Genomic DNA, 10,668 nt, shown 5'->3' on the forward strand with positions numbered 1-10,668 from the left:
GCACAGGAGTGTTTGCACGCAGCTGTGCACAGGAGTGTTTGCACGCAGCTGTGCACAGGAGTGTTTGCACGCAGCTGTGCACAGGAGTGTTTGCACACAGCTGTGCACAGGAGTGTTTGCACACAGCTTTACGAGGGCTCGTGGAAGGAGACAGATGAGCTTCCCAGTGATGAATGCTATACACTTCAGAGAGCAAAGGAAGCTGTTCAACTGGATGCTATTGGCACCCTAGAGTATGCAATAGGGCTACAGACTACAGATGTTTGGCCACTGTATTACTTCTCTAGTCTGGACACTGAACCAGGGCATCTGGCTGAACAACTGTAGTCCATGGGACTCTGGAATTAAGCTTACTTGGAAGTGACTTAAAAAATATCTCTTGTGTACCAGTTGCTGAAAGTCCTAGCATGATCCCACCTCTGTTCGCTTGTTCATTGCATTCTATATGATGTAGGGCACATTTCACCATAAGCCTAAGTGTATGTGTGTATATACCATGTGCACAGATGGTGAAAGAAAGTGTGAGCTCCTGGATTTGGATAGGGGGTCCCCGTCCTAGAAAGTTCAGTGTATTTGAAAACAGCATAAACATAATTGCATGTAAAATAGTTAGGTTCTATGCCCAGATAATTAGAGGCACATTTTCTTTTCTTTCTTTTATATTCAAAAGTCATGGTGACCTGGAAACATTTTTGCTTTGAAGGGGATTGAAACCATCCAATGATTCCTTGCTTTCCTGATCCCCCCTCCCTGCTCATTAAAATTTGATATTACTCTCCAGTCATCATGACAACCAGAAATGCCCCAAAAAAGCTAATCACAGAATGGCTTTAGCATGTGGTACCTTCACTGAAAATCACCACAAGGTTACAGGGCTGAATCCTGAGCTTGGGAAACAGGATCCAAGGTTTATCTTTCCAGCAATGTTTGGGAGTTTAGGTAGTGGGCCTCTCGTGGCTTCTGACATTTCCAGACTGGATCTGGGGAGGGCTGCTTGAGCAGGATCCAGTCTCGTAGGCCCCTCTGAGACAGTGTTCTTGGCCTACCGTGCATCTTCTCTCATTCTTTTGGGCAATACACAGCCTCTTTCCTTGGGAGCTAGGCTCTATTCCGTTTCAGCAGCAAGCCTCCAGGGAGGACTCTCAGGAAGATAATAAGCAGCGAGCAGGGGTTCCAAGCATAGCACCGCACTCTCTCTGTCCTGTGGATGGACCAGTGAGAGCACTCGCTCAGATCTGTTCTCCATGCAGAACTGATGGAGTGCGTCCCAGGCTTTATGGTGATACTGGATGGCGTGAGGCAGGAGCACCTGGTAGTTTTAGCTCTACCTTGTGGAGAAAGCTGTCGTGAGAAGCTGCTCCCCACATAGAAAGAAGCAGGAATGAGAGCTCTTGACATTGGGATGGTCATCTTTGCAGCTGAACAGTGTCCTCGCCTTATCCCCTCTGCGTTTGTCTTTCTGAGGAGGACAACCCCAAAGCTCCCTGACTTACCCAATAGTCTTTTCACACAATTCTTCCCTCCTTGCCGTTCAGTATGAGAACCATTCTGACCAGGAACCTTTGAGCACTGGTACGATCAGTTCAAGCTGAGAAGGTATCACATGCCGACTGGATTTCAAAGACCCACAGCTAAGCTAAAAATTAGTTTTCCACTGGCCATATGTTAAATACTAATCATCAGGATATTTTTACATTGTTAAAGCTAATTTCATCTCTGACACTTTTCATTGGGGCTTGTAGAAAATTAAAAATTACACCCATGGACCCACATTATATTTCTTTCAGACAACATTGTTCTAGAAACATCTACCCCTAGTCTTTACCTTCTCCATCAGATTTCCTAGTTATTAAGTCTACTGGTTAATTGCATCCATTCATCTATCAGAAGAGATAGATGAATGGCCAGCATTTCCAGTTCTACTTGTAATTTGAAATGCTTGAGTGAAGTTCATAATTTATGAGGGTAAATAAATGAGCTCTGAGATTGAACATTTTTCAAAGAACCTGCAAAGGCTTGGCTCTAGTCCCTCCTGGCACCTCTGCCTTAAGTGATTAGCAGTGCCGTGGCCCAACAGTTTCAGCCAGCAGATAGTAATGGTTTTTCCAGGAAAAGAAAGAGGCCTATAATCACTACCCTTTATGCCGCTGACATTTATTAGTGCTTTTCCAGAAGTCAGCAGTGCTGATGAAGGAATTCAAGTTGCAGGTGTACTTTCTGCCACATGTTTGAGAGATGCTGACAGAATAGAAGATTTGACGTGACTGTTAGCTATAGTTCAGTCAGTGGAGAGTAATTGTAGGTTCATAAACATCAGAGATCTCTAAATTATAGTTTGGCATCTCATAGAGCTTAGATCCTGATTGATTAAGCCCTATAAGGGGTAATGGGGGGGTAATTGGTTGAGAGGGAAAAATTGATATACCACACACAGAGATACACATGGGTAGCAAAGATGTGTGTGTGTGTGTGTGTGTGTGTGTGTGTGTATTCCTCAGTCCCAGAACTCAATCAAGGCCTTCAGGTTAAACAACTCATTTAATGAAGAATCCACTTGCTAGGTGTAGATATGAGCATTTATTGAGGATCTTGAAGTTAGTCTGTGTGTACCAGTCTGTGTGGCTTTCATAACTCCTAGTCCAGTCCTTAGATATTGGAATTTGCAGGCCTGTTAGTCTAGCAGGAAATGGGGCAAAGGCTGGAAGATTTTTGCCAAAGAACCATGCAATCGAATACTGATTTGTAGGAAATAGATTCTAGTCCCACACTTAATCATTTATTAGATGCCCTGACTTTTTTTTTTTTTTTTATTTAAAAATAAATTTAACTTTACTGAAAAATAAGGCTAGTCCAGTTTCTATTCATCTTCCCTTCCCTTCATTTTTAAAAAAGATATATTTATTTATTATATGTAAGTACACTGTAGCTGTCTTCAGACAGAAGAGGGTGTCAGATCCCATTACGGATGGTTGTGAACCACCATGTGGTTTCTGGGATTTGAACTCAGGACCTTCAGAAGAGCAGTCAGTGCTTCTAACCGCTGAGCCATCTCTCCAGCCAGCATCTCCCCTTCTTATGAGCATGCGCCCTTAGTGTAGCATACTCATCAAAGTCGATAAATTGTACATCATAATTGATTTTAATTAATGCACTTGATTTCCCCAAATTTTTTTTTTTTTTTTTTTTTTTTTTTTTTTTTTTTTTTTTTTTTTTTTTTTTGTTTTTTTTTTTATTATTCGATATAATTTATTTACATTTCAGATGATTTCCCCTTTTCTAGCCCCCCCACTCCCCGAAAGTCCCGCAAGCCCCCTTCTCTTCCCCTGTCCTCCCACCCACCCCTTCCCACTTCCCCGTTCTGGTTTTGCTGAATACTGTTTCACTGAGTCTTTCCAGAACCAGGGGCCACTCCTCCTTTCTTCTTGTACCTCATTTGATGTGTGGATTATGTTTTGGGTATTCCAGTTTTCAAGGTTAATATCCACTTATTAGTGAGTGCATACCATGATTCACCTTTTGAGTCTGGGTTACCTCACTTAGTATGATATTCTCTAGCTCCATCCATTTGCCTAAGAATTTCATGAATTCATTGTTTCTAATGGCTGAATAGTACTCCATTGTGTAGATATACCACATTTTTTGCATCCACTCTTCTGTTGAGGGATACCTGGGTTCTTTCCAGCATCTGGCAATTACAAATAGGGCTGCTATGAACTTCCCCAAATTTTTATCTGGTGTCTTTTTTCTTGTCCTGGGGTCCCATCAGGAAAGAACTGAGTTGTCTCTTGTCCTTTCTTCAGGCTCTTCTTTTTTTTTTTTTTTTTTTTTATTTGATATAATTTATTTACATTTCATCGGTACAGGGAGAAAGTTTCTGAACAGAACACCAATAGCGTATGCTCTAAGAGCAAGAATTGACAAATGGGACCTCATAAGGTTACAGAGTTTCTGTAAGGCAAAGGACACCATCAAGAGGACAGATCGGCAACCAACAAATTGGGAAAAGATCTTCACCAATCCTACATCAGATAGAGGGCTAATATCCAATATATATAAAGAACTCAAGAAGTTAGACTCCAGAAAACCGAACAACCCTATTAAAAAATGGGGTACAGAGTTAAACAAAGAATTCTCACCTGAAGAACTTCGGATGGCGGAGAAGCATCTTAAAAAATGCTCCACTTCATTAGTCATTAGGGAAATGCAAATCAAAACAACCCTAAGATTTCATCTTACACCAGTCAGAATGGCTAAGATTAAAAATTCAGGAGACAGCAGGTGTTGGAGAGGGTGCGGAGAAAGAGGAACACTCCTCCACTGCTGGTGGGGTTGCAAATTGGTACAACCACTCTGGAAAGCAGTCTGGCGGTTCCTCCAAAAACTGGGCACCTCACTTCCAGAAGATCCTGCTATACCACTCCTGGGCATATACCCAGAGGATTCCCCACCATGTAATAAGGATGCATGCTCTACTATGTTCATCGCAGCCCTATTTATAATTGCCAGATGCTGGAAAGAACCCAGGTATCCCTCAACAGAAGAGTGGATACAAAAAATGTGGTATATCTACACAATGGAGTACTATTCAGCCATTAGAAACAATGAATTCATGAAATTCTTAGGCAAATGGATGGAGCTAGAGAACATCATACTAAGTGAGGTAACCCAGACTCAAAAGGTGAATCATGGTATGCACTCACTAATAAGTGGTTATTAACCTAGAAAACTGGAATACCCAAAACATAATCCACACATCAAATGAGATACAAGAAGAAAGCAGGAGTGGTCCCTGGTTCTGGAAAGACTCAGTGAAACAGTATTTGGCAAAACCAGAACGGGGAACTGGGAAGGGGTGGGAGGGAGGACAGGGGAAGAGAAGGGGGCTTATGGGACTTTCGGGGAGTGGGGGGGGGGCTAGAAAAGGGGAAATCATTTGAAATGTAAATAAATTATATCAGATGCCCTGACTTAAAGGAAAACGGCCATGCAGTTTCTAAACCTGTAAAATAATGATGATGTAACCATCATCAAAAGTCATGATCTCCTGCCTGTAGGGTTGTTTTGAGGATTTGAGATGATATTCCAAAAGCAGTTTTATTAGTAGAAAAACAATTACTTTACCCATGGTGCGTAGCTTCCTGACCTACCAACACTGTGGTTATAGAAACTCCTCCTTTATAACATGATGTGTGACATTGGGTAGCAACTTTACAACCAAATTGAACACAACACAGTATACTAATGCTACGCTTCTATTGAGCTTTGGATATTTTGGACTATTCTAAAGGCTTATTAAGCCCACACCAGTTGTTCCAGTAGACTAATCCAGTAGTAGTTATATTTGTTAACTTTGGAACAATCGGAAGGACTTCTCTATACTTTAATGTAATATCTTTAAAATGTAATATGAGCTGACTTAATTTGAGCATAGGTGATGATAATCCCTAACAGAAAGTTAACATGTTAGCTGTTAGCATCCTTTGCGTTTATTTTTTATTTTTTATTTTTTATTTTTTATTTTTTATTTTTTTTAGATTTTAGTAACTGCTAGGCCAGACTCTGTGAGTGGAAATTATGGGCTCTTCCAGATAATGGATAGGCAGGTCACAGTAGGCCAGTTGCTCTATCTCATTGTCCCCAACGGTCAGATGTATCACATCCACATGGCTGAGAGCATGGCTTGCCAAACAGCTTGTTACTCTTCAGGGAGGAAAGTCGGGTTTATGTGAACATGCACGTTGTTCAAAGTGAGTCTGTAAGGCCAGACACATCAGCACAGATCTTAAAAGATTGAGGCATGGAGATTGTGAGCCTGAGGCCAGCCTGGGCTAGCTGAAAAGAACTTGTTTGTTTGTTTGTTTTTTTAAAGATGAAGAAAGAAAGAATGAATGAGCAAATAAAAGAAGGAAAACCAATAATTGCTATGTGCTCTGTCTTCTAGCAATGGTTACTGCTAAGAATCGATTCTTTCAGAGCCTGTTGGTAATGAGATCAATGACTAGAAGAACCAAGAAATGCTCTGTGTGGAAATGAATACATTCCATTCATGTTTGTCCATCTATCCATCTATCCATTGGCTTATTCATTCACTCATTGTTCATTTCACAGATGTTTATTAAGTATTTACCACTGCACAGAACACTGATGAAATATGGATGCTGTATCTGTAAGTTAGATATGGAAATTATTTAATAGGACAAATAAGTTGTGCACATTAAACTTAAATCAGAAAACTATATGTCTGTTTGAGACAGGGTTTCATGTATTATGTTAATTTGGGTCCCCCAAATTGCACGGGATTCCCCACATCTGCACACAAGAGTTGAACTTGCTATATAGCAGAGGATGACCTTGAACTTCTGATGCTCCTACTTCCAAGTGCTAGGATTAGAAGTGTGTGCTACTATGCTCAGATTTTAAATATTTATTTACAATGCATAGTACATGCCATGCACCCTGCATATGCTAAACATGGAAGACACAGTCTCTGATTTCAGTTAGTTTACATCATGTGAATGGATGAGTCAGACATCAAATTAATTATGATAAAGGCATGTTGCAATATTTGATATAAAAGAGACACAAAATGAGGGCCATAGAAATGAGAAGGGTTATATATATATTTATATGGCTGGAGCCAGGCTTGGGGAGAAAGTGATGTTAAGTGGTTTGGTCTAATAATGTTTGTATTATGTTAATTTGGGTCCCCTAAATTGCACGGGATTCCCCACATCTGCACATAAGACACTGAGGGACCCCACCCCCAGTTGGTTTTGGTTGGTAAATAAAGCTTCTGGCAGCCAATGGCTGGGCAGGGCAGACAGAGGTGGGACTTTTGGGATTCCTGGGCTAGGGTCAGGGAGAAAGGAGAGGAAGGAGATCCGTCATGCCAGGAGAGGTCAGGAGACGCAGCGCCAGAGAAGGTGAGGGACAGAGCATGGCCGCCATATATGAACTGGGGACTAGCGGCCCCGAGAGGACAGCAAAGATGGAATATAGATTTTAGTAAGTAATAACTCATGAGTATTGGAGGGAGGTAGATTAGCCACGTGGAGGTTGGGAAGTGGCCCAGCCATTGAGCTGTTTAAGGCTTATCAAAATATAAAGGCTGTGTGAACGTGCCTTTCATTCGAGAACCTAGAGCATTGGGTTGGGTATTGCGCTGGCCCAGCCAGGATCAATTTGAGTATTGTAATTGGGTACTGCTACAGTGGTGCTCGTGACTAGGTGTGCTTGAGTCAAACTGTAGAAGGTGAGTCTGAATAGGGAAGATGGAGACGGGGATGTGTATTAGCTGCTTTTTCTTTCTTTCTTTTTTTTTTTTTTGGTTTAAAAATTTTTTTATTCGATATGTTTTTTATTTACATTTCAAATGATTTCCCCTTTTCTAGCCCCCCCACTCCCCGAAAGTCCCGTAAGCCCCCTTCTCTCCCCCTGTCCTCCCACCCACCCCTTCCCACTTCCCAGTTCTGGTTTTGCTGAATACTACTTCACTGAGTCTCTCCAGAACAAGGGGCCACTCTTCCTTTCTTCTTGTACCTCATTTGATGTGTAGATTATGTTTTGGGTATTCCAGTTTTCTAGGTTAATATCCACTTATTAGTGAGTCCATACCATGATTCACCTTTTGAGTCTGGTTACCTCACTTAGTATGATGTTCTTTAGCTCCATCCATTTGCCTAAGAATTTCATGAATTCATTGTTTCTAATGGCTGAATAGTACTCCATTGTGTAGATATACCACATTTTTTGCATCCACTCTTCTGTTTTGTTGCTACTGTACTAAATCACCTGACAGAAACAACCTAAAGAGACGTATTAGGCTCACCATTTCAGTCTAGCACTGTGAGGAGGCCTCAAAGAGTGCTCTGTTCATTTCACTGAGGACCAGGAAGCAGAGAGCAAGGTCAGACACAGTCAGGGATAACATGTCTTCAAGGACTTACTTCTTCCAGTGGAATTCCATCTTTTATCACCTCCACAGCTTTCCAATGTTACACTACCACCTGGGGATCATGCATTTACAACACGAGTGTGTGGGGCAACATTTCATATTCATTCCATAACAGAAGCAGGAAGACTATATGCCTATTTAGAGGAGAGTAAATAAAGGAAAGAGAAGGTGGTGGGTGGGGAAAGTTCAGAGGTAATGTGGAGCCGCTGAGTACTGTTGAGTGACTGATTCACACGAGAGGGGCGGTGATCTGGGAAGATTAATTGGCAAATTCATCTCCAAAAATATGCTAGAGGTGATAGAATGACTGAAGAAATACATTTAGTTTGAAACAAAATATATATGCATATATATGTGTACACACCCACACCTACACTCCCCCCCCCCCACATATATGCAATCTGTACTGGCTGGTTTTGTGTATCAACTTGAAGTTATCACAGAGAAAGGAGCTTCAGTTGGGGAAGTGCCTCCGTGAGATCCATTTGTGGGGCGTTTTCTCACTTAGTGATCAAGGGGGAAGGGCCCCTTGTGGGTGGTGCCATCCCTGGGCTGGTAGTCTTGGGTTCTATAAGAAAGCAAGCTGAGCAAGCCGGAGGAAGCAAGCCAGTAAGAAACATCCTTCCATGGTCTCTGCATCAGCTCCTGCTCCCTGACCTGCTTGAGTTCCAGTCCTGACTTCTTTGGTGATGAACAGCAACATGGAAGTGTAAGCTGAATAAACCCTTTCCTCCCCAACTTGCTTCTTGGTCATGATGTTTGTGCAGGAATAAAGTCCCCGACTAAGACACAATCCCAGAGAGAGTTGATGAATCTTTAAACAAAAGCGGGATAGATGTAGTTTGTCTTGGTTAAACTAATTGGGTCTCAAAAGAAAACATAAAAGTATAGAAAAGAGTCTTATATGGAAGAGGGGCTTTATTGGGCTATGAGGGGGAATAGGAGAGGGAGGATTATAAGGATCATTGGAACTCACTGCACACACACAAGAAAGTGTCAAAGAACAAACTTTAATACGAATCAATAGTTTTTATTTTTAAGACTGTGTAGAAGTTTACATTATTTTTAAAAAAGATTTATTTATTTTATGTATATGAGTACACTGTTACTGCCTTCAGACCCACCAGAAGAGGGCATAACATTCTATTACAGATGGTTGTGAGCCACCATGTGGTTGCTGGGAATTGAACTCAGGCTCTCTGGAAGAGCAGTCAGTGCTTGTAACCTCTGAGCCATCTCTCCAGCCCCAGAAGTTTACATTATTGGTCAACTAATTACAATACATTCTAACAATAATATTTAAAAGAACCAGTCAGAATGGCTAAGGTCAAAAACTCAGGAGACAGCAGGTGTTGGCAAGGATGGGGAGAAAGAGGAACACTCCTCCACTGCTGGTGGGGCTGTAAGATGGTACAACCATTTTGGAAATCAGTCTGGCCGTTCCTCAGAAAACTGGACATGACCCTTCCGGAGGACCCTGCTATACCTCTCCTGGGCATATACCCAAAGGATTCCCCGGCATGCAATAAAAACACATGCTCCATTATGTTCATAGCAGCCTTATTTATAATAGCCAGAAGCTGGAAAGAACCCAGATGCCCCTCAAAGGAGGAATGGATACAGAAAATGTGGTACATTTACACAATGGAATACTACTCAGCTATTAGAAACAATGAATTCATAAAATTTTTAGGCAAATGGTTTGATCTGGAAAATATCATCCTAAGTGAGGTAACCCAATCACAAAAGAATACACATGGAATGCAATCTCTGATAAGTGGCTATTAATTAGTCCAGAAGCTCTGAATATCCAAGGCACAAATAGCATAACAAATGACTCCCATGAAGAAGTATGGAGAGGGTCCCGATCCTGGAAAGGATTGATCTAGCATTGGAGAGGAATATAAGGACAGAGAAAAAGGAGGGAGGTGATTGGAGAATGGATGGAGAGAAGAAGGTTTATGGGACATATGGGGAGGGGGGATCTGGGAAAGGGGAAATCATTTGGAATGTAAACAAAGAATATAGAAAATAAAAATATTAAAAAAAAGAAAGAGTGGCTAATGTTTGCAGAACATGTTTTATTTGCTGGGTGTACTTCATGTGTATATGTGTGTGTGTGTGCATGTAGATGTTTGTGTAAGGATGTATGTTTGTGTATATGTGTGTATGTATGCATGTGTGTGTATGTATAAATGTGTGTCCAGATATAGTGTATGTGTGTATATACCTATGCATGTATGTATGTGTGCCTAAGCATTTTTTACTTTATGGTAGGAACTGTTAAAATGTATATTTTACTGATGAAGGGTTGGCATTTTCTAGAAGCTTAGTCACTTGCTTATGTCACTTAGCTTTAACAACATGGTTTGGTGTTAACATCTGGCAAACTGCAGAGCTGCAGGTCACACTGTCCCTGTGACACAGTCTAGTAGAACCTCCCCTGAAAGCCCTTTATGTGGGTGACTGTATGCCAAAGCTAGGATAAGAATGACCCAATGTTAAAGATAAAATCAGTGAGCTTGTCTATATTTAAGGAGGGATTTTAAGTACTGGATCAGTAATAGATGCCACATATAAACTTACTTTCTCTATAGTGTGCAGATGAACATTTCAGATTTCTTCTGACTTTTATCACTTTAAAATGTATTGTAGATAATGATATTGTGTTTTTTCCTTTTATACAGGACTTTGCTATGTAGCTCTGGTTAACC

The sequence above is a fragment of the Apodemus sylvaticus genome, chromosome 16 (genome assembly GCF_947179515.1).
Source record: "Apodemus sylvaticus chromosome 16, mApoSyl1.1, whole genome shotgun sequence".
Lineage (NCBI taxonomy): Eukaryota > Metazoa > Chordata > Mammalia > Rodentia > Muridae > Apodemus > Apodemus sylvaticus.